Below are 6,105 nucleotides of genomic sequence, written 5' to 3'. Positions count from 1 at the left end.
GTCAACCCACCCTCCGCGTTCTGCCTCGCTTCCACTGCCAAGTCCATGTCCCCGCTCGAGGTCTTTGACCCCCTCCTCCTCCTCCACCGCCCTCCCTCCGCCGTCCTCGCTTCGCATCTGCCCCAGGATCGAAGCAGCAGAAGGAGAGAATCCGATGGCGATGTCAAAGGTGCCGCCCCGTATGCTGCGGAGCCTGCTCACCTCTGCTTCTCTCCAGCACCGGCTGCTAGAGTTGGGGTCTGAAATCTCGATTAGGACAGCCACGACATGGAGGATTTCGCACCTCGCGGCATCGGAAAAGGAGGTGCTAGATGTCATCAGTGGCGGTAGAGGTGTTGCGTCTCTGTTTGGTGGGGAAGGCGGGCACGACAACGAGGCTGCTAGGGTTATCCGCACGGGGAGGTGGGCTCGCGATTGACGGGGAAGATGGCGAGGCGGGGCACACGGCGGAGGCCGACCATCGGCGCTGGCCGGCGGCAATCTGCTTCGACCGAGGGGTGTGTAGTTGTTATCACCAGAATTTAACCAAGTCTGGAGATGGGCCGTGATTAAATGGGCTTAGAGGATATGCACGGAAGATATTCCTGAATCGGCCTTGTACAAGAGTTTGGGCTAGTCTGCCCGTGTATCTGTAAATTATAGTAGGTTTCGTGTCGGTTAGAATTAAAAGATAGAGTTTAGCTCGTACACGGTCGGGTTTATTCCCAAGTTAGAAAGTCTACGGACTATAAATATGTATCTAGGGTTATTGAGAAAGAAGGACGATCACGTTCACAACAAATCAATCTAGGCGCATCGCCACCCCTTGTTTCGAGGGTTTCTCCCGGGTAAGCAACATGCTTGCCTAGATCGCATCTTGCGATCTAGGCGATATCGGCTTATTCGTTGTTGGTGTTGCTCGTCTTGAAGCCTTTTGGATGGCGAGCAACACCCTTATCTTAGGTGTTTTGGGGTTGACGTCGATGCTTTCACGATGTACTTGTTTAGCTACGCTGCCCCTCGATACCTAGCTGCCCTTACACCTATTTTAGGTGCAAGGGCAGCATCTTGCTTGTTCTTTATTTAGTAGATCTAATCCGTTATAGTTGTTTCTTGTTCTTCGAGGATTAGTTTGATATCTGCATGGTTAGGCCTTACAAACGGGTTGAACGATCCGGGAGTGTGTAAGGTGTGGTTTATTAAGCCCTGAAGGGATTGTTCCGGGAATCAACTCCATGTTGGTTTTTAGGCCTCGTTAGGGCTGGTTTTCCATCATCTTACGTATCTGCTAGGCTCAATTACGAGTAGGATGTTCCGGTTATGCGGTGAAAACCCTAGACTATCGTAGATTAGTTTAGTTTGATATTGATTAAGCATGATCCCCATGTCATTATAAATCTAACGTGAACCATGGGGCAATCGGCTCTTCGAGCCGATCCACAGAACAACTTAAGAGCCGATCGGGGCTCGTATTTAATATTTACGTGTTTGCCATGCAGGAAACTAGTTGAAGCAATCCATCACCTTCCTGACCAGGTATAGGTCAGGTGGCACGCCCTCGCAAGCACCAAGACGTGTGCCAGAAGGCATTGCGGGCCGTTGCCCGAGGGACCAGGGTCCACCGCAGTCCTGGGAGCCTTCCGGCTCTACGGTGTTGCCCGTCGCTACTCGCCGGTGGGTTTTTGACAGCAACACATTCTGGCACGCCCGGTGGGACCTTCTACAGCAACTACGTCGACATCTGCAGCAACCATGTCAAAAGCTGCGGATGAGGTGGTGGGCGAACCAGTCACATACGCAGATCTGCCGGAGGAACACAAGAAGAAGTACGATGAGATGAAAGCCATCTTGGAAGCCGATCTCATCGGCTCTTTCATGAAGACCCATTCACATGGCATCAGATGGAAAGGGTTCTCCCCTGAAGGTGCTCTCGATGAAGTAGACCTCTCTACCTCTTCAGAGGAACGCACCAGAGCTCTACGCCAGGAGATTAATTACATGGTGGCTCATTCTCTACACCGCCATTCTGAGAGCTTGGCGAACGCTTTCGAGCGCGTTGCGGTCCGAGTGGTGCAAGAGATCATGAAGCATCAATACTCTCCGTCAGGACCTACCCTGGGGACTCACCAGGGGGAAATACCGCTCCAGATTAGACCGCCGCTGCCATTCGCTCTTGCAGCGCCAGAGCCGCCGGGTTCACCGGCGTACGTTGTCTACAAGGTTGGAGGCGATCCTAGCGATTGCCAATTCCTATATGAGCCGCCTAAGGAGATCCCACATGGATACGTGTGCACATACGTGCCGGACTGCAATGCCTTGGCGCGCACGAGCCAGATTGCACCAACAGGGATTTCTGGAGCAGATGCTGACAAGCAAGCATGGCTAGCTAAATATGCTACCGGAACGAGTCATGAGAGCTCGGTCCCTACAGCTAATACCATGGAACAAATCAGCACCATCTTGAGAGACCAGTTCGGCATCTTGCCGAAGAGGAAAACAATCGGCTATTCCAAGCCGTACCCCGACGAGTACGATCTGATCCCGCTGCCACCCAAATATCGGCTCCCTGAATTCTCAAAGTTTAATGGAGCAGAAGGGTCTAGCTCAATAGAGCATGTAAGCCGATATTTGGCACAGCTGGGCATGATTTCAGCGTCAGACCCGTTGCATGTGAGGTTTTTCGCACAATCTCTCACGGGATCAGCCTTTGGATGGTACACCTCGTTGCCACCAAACTCAGTCCGGACGTGGAAGCAACTGGAGGAGCAGTTTCACGTGCAATATCACTCAGAAGCTACCGAGGCCGGCATTGCCGATCTAACGCAGGTGCGGCAGAAGCGGGGAGAAACAGTGTCTGAATACATCCAACGTTTCAGGACTGTCAGGAACCGATGTTATTCGGTTCGTTTATCTGAGAAAGAAGCAATCGAACCGGCAGCATTAGGCCTCGCAACGCCGATCAAGGATCTGGCTTTCCAAGCAGAGTACAGTTCACTGTCGCACATGGTACAGAAACTCACATTATATGAGCAGCGGCACCCTGAATTGTACCAAGACAAGTTCAAGCGTCCGGTAGGCCTGGTCGAGATGGAAGAAGCTGAAGATCCTGCACCAGACCTGGAGGTAGCTGTAGCCGAATGGGCTTGGGGGGCAAATCCCGTGTCCTGCAAATGGGTAAAACCACAAGGGCCTGCAAAAGGGTTTGACTTCGATTTGAGCAGAGCTGAGCAGATTTTCGATCTATTGCTTAAGGAAAAACAGCTGAAGTTGCCCGAAGGCCATAAAATCCCCACAGCACAAGAAATGAACGGGAGGCCGTACTGCAAATGGCATCACTCGTTCACCCATACCACCAATGACTTCAAGGGGTTTCGTCAGCAGATCCAAACGGCGATAGAACAAGGCCGATTGATCTTTAGCCAGTTTGCCATGAAAGTGGATACACATTCGTTCCCTGGCGTCAACATGGTGGAACCCAATCACTCCGCGAGGCGTCGGCTAGATTTCTCGTTCGATGTTAACATGGCAGGGCCTGTACGCCACCATGGCAAGGATAAAGAAGAAAGCAGTCACTCCGCGGCAAGGAAAAGGAGGAGGCCGATCCACGCGACCGGCCCCGACGTGATGACGAACGGTACCTCACCGAGGAACAAGTAAGAAGCGTGCGATATCAAAAACCACTCTCCACGCATCTCCTTAACAAATATGAGTATCGGTATGACCGACGTCGGCGATGCAGACGAGAGATGACGAGGAATATCATCGGTCCGACGTAGACGAGGGAAGACGTCGTCGGTATGATAGAGACGACGAAGGACATGAACACCGCGCTAAGGGGAGGTCAAGGGAGCAGGAAGACATGGATAGACACTGGGACTGCCCCTTCTTTAAACACTGTTGGGATTCAGGAATGAGCCGATTGCCCACGATCGACAATTGCCCGGAGTGTAGACGGCAGAAGAGGGGCGCTGGAGAAGTTTCAGTGTTCAAGCGTCTAGGGCCTCTCCCACCACAGAATAAACGAGCTGAGTCATCTCAAGATGAGGACTTTGAGGAGTCAGAAGATGAAGAAGAGGATAGGTACCACCGGCCAAGGTGGTGCCCTGATGGGCTCATCCACTCCCAAAAGCGTAGGGTTCAGCGGCTACGTAGCTTGGAGCAAGCCGAAGCGCGATACTTGCACACGTTGAGGAAAGCGCGGCCCGATCTGGCTGTGAAAATTCAGCAGACTTTGGACGAGGAGAGTCGTCCACCAAAGAAAGTGTGGCGCCCCAAGCAAGTAAAAGCCGATGGGAGTACATCGGCTGGCACAAACATGGTATTCATACTTCCGTCGGAGTTTCGTGCTCCAGGAACTGAAGAAGTGCCGATAGCATAGTTTGACTGCGGTCCACGACCGGTTATCTTTGAAAAGCCACAAGAGAAGGGCTACAAACACATGAAGGCCCTGTACCTAAAAGGTTATATCAATGGGCAGCCCGTCGGCAGGATGTTGGTTGACACGGGAGCGGCAGTCAATATAATGCCATATTCCATGCTACGGCGTTTGGGACGCTCCGGTGCAGATCCGATCAAGACCAACGTCACGCTAAACGACTTCAACGGCCAAGCATCAGGGATGCAAGGTGTCCCGAATGTGGATCTAACCGTAGGCCGAAAGACCATCCCAACAACGTTCTTCATCGTCGACAGCAAGAGCACCTACGCTGTCCTGCTAGGAAGGGATTGGATTCACGCCAACTGCTGCATTCCATCTACAATGCACCAATGCCTGATACAATGGGATGGAGACGACGTGGAAGTCGTGCATGCAGATGACTCGATCGAGGTCTCCATAGCCGGCATGAACATTTGGGACTCGGAAGACCAAGAGCTGCTCTCTGGAATCAGTTTGGACGGCTGTGATCGCATCGAGGTGACAAAAAACGGGGTGAGGCTGGTCTTATCCACCGGCCTGATAGAGTAGCAAGAGCAACATCCATCGACATACGTGGCAAGGCCGATCCCTGCGATCGGCCCCAAAAAATAAAAAGCAAGGATCTCACTTCAAACATGTCACGTAGTCGTGATAGGAAGACTCCCTCCTGTAAGGGAGCACATACAAGTTGTAAGCCTTCATTGAGCAATTCAATCAACATGGGGGCCGATTCCAGCAATCGGCCAAAATTATCCTCGCCATACGTTCTGCCTGTGTTCAACGTCGACTTAACAGGCGACGGAAAGCTAGGGTATAGATTTACATCGGCTAATAAGCTAGAAGAGATTGACATTGGTCCTGGGATAAGCTACGACCAACATTCATCAGCAAGAGCCGATATCTTCAATCACTTGAAAGATTCGGCTCGGGGGGCACCTTATATGGAATAATGAGTAATAAAATATGGGGGCCGATGCACGAAATCGGCCAATAAAAAAAATAGTACAGCCGATGCACAGACATCGACTTTAGAACTAAGAAACAAAAAGCCGATGCACAACCATCGACTCTAGAGTACAAGCTCAATAATGCAGTTTCCAAATTACACGGGGAGACTCTACTGAAGGAAAATCTCAAGGGCATTGAGGGCATCAGCACGAACATGATCCACCTCGGCAATCTCGGCCTCATCATCTTCGTCTTTGCCTGCCACCAGCTGCTTGTTCAAGGCGCGGATTTCGGCTAGATCAGTCTTCAGTTCAGCTTTGAGGCCTTCTGCTTCCTCGAGGGAGTGGGCGACAAGAGCTTCCTTAGCTTCGATGAGCTGTTTGGTTGCCCGGACCTTCTCTTCAAGGGCCTCCAACTCTTTGCGCAAGGTCGCCGGTTCGAGCGATGCGTCGACAGAGGTGTCAGTTTTGGCGTCCAAAGCTGCCTTTTTCTCATTAAACCGTTGGCATTTGTCTGCAATATCGGCTTTCAACGGAAGCTGGGCGTGGCGCAGGTCGATTCTCTGACGAGCCAATTTCACCCTTGACCTGTAGGCAGACGGAGTCACAAGCGGCGAGTTTCACCTGCGGCGTCACCGGGAGATGAGGCTGGATGTCTTCCGGAATGCTCTTCATCGCCTCGGAGTCTTCAACCAATGTCTCAATGGAGGAGGAGAGCGGGGCCTTGAGATGCTGGAGTTGACCATGTGTAGCGCCGGGTCC

The sequence above is a fragment of the Lolium rigidum genome, chromosome 6 (genome assembly GCF_022539505.1).
Source record: "Lolium rigidum isolate FL_2022 chromosome 6, APGP_CSIRO_Lrig_0.1, whole genome shotgun sequence".
Taxonomy (NCBI): domain Eukaryota; kingdom Viridiplantae; phylum Streptophyta; class Magnoliopsida; order Poales; family Poaceae; genus Lolium; species Lolium rigidum.
The sequence above is the reverse complement of the archived record's forward strand: the minus strand, read 5'-3'. Positions refer to the sequence as shown.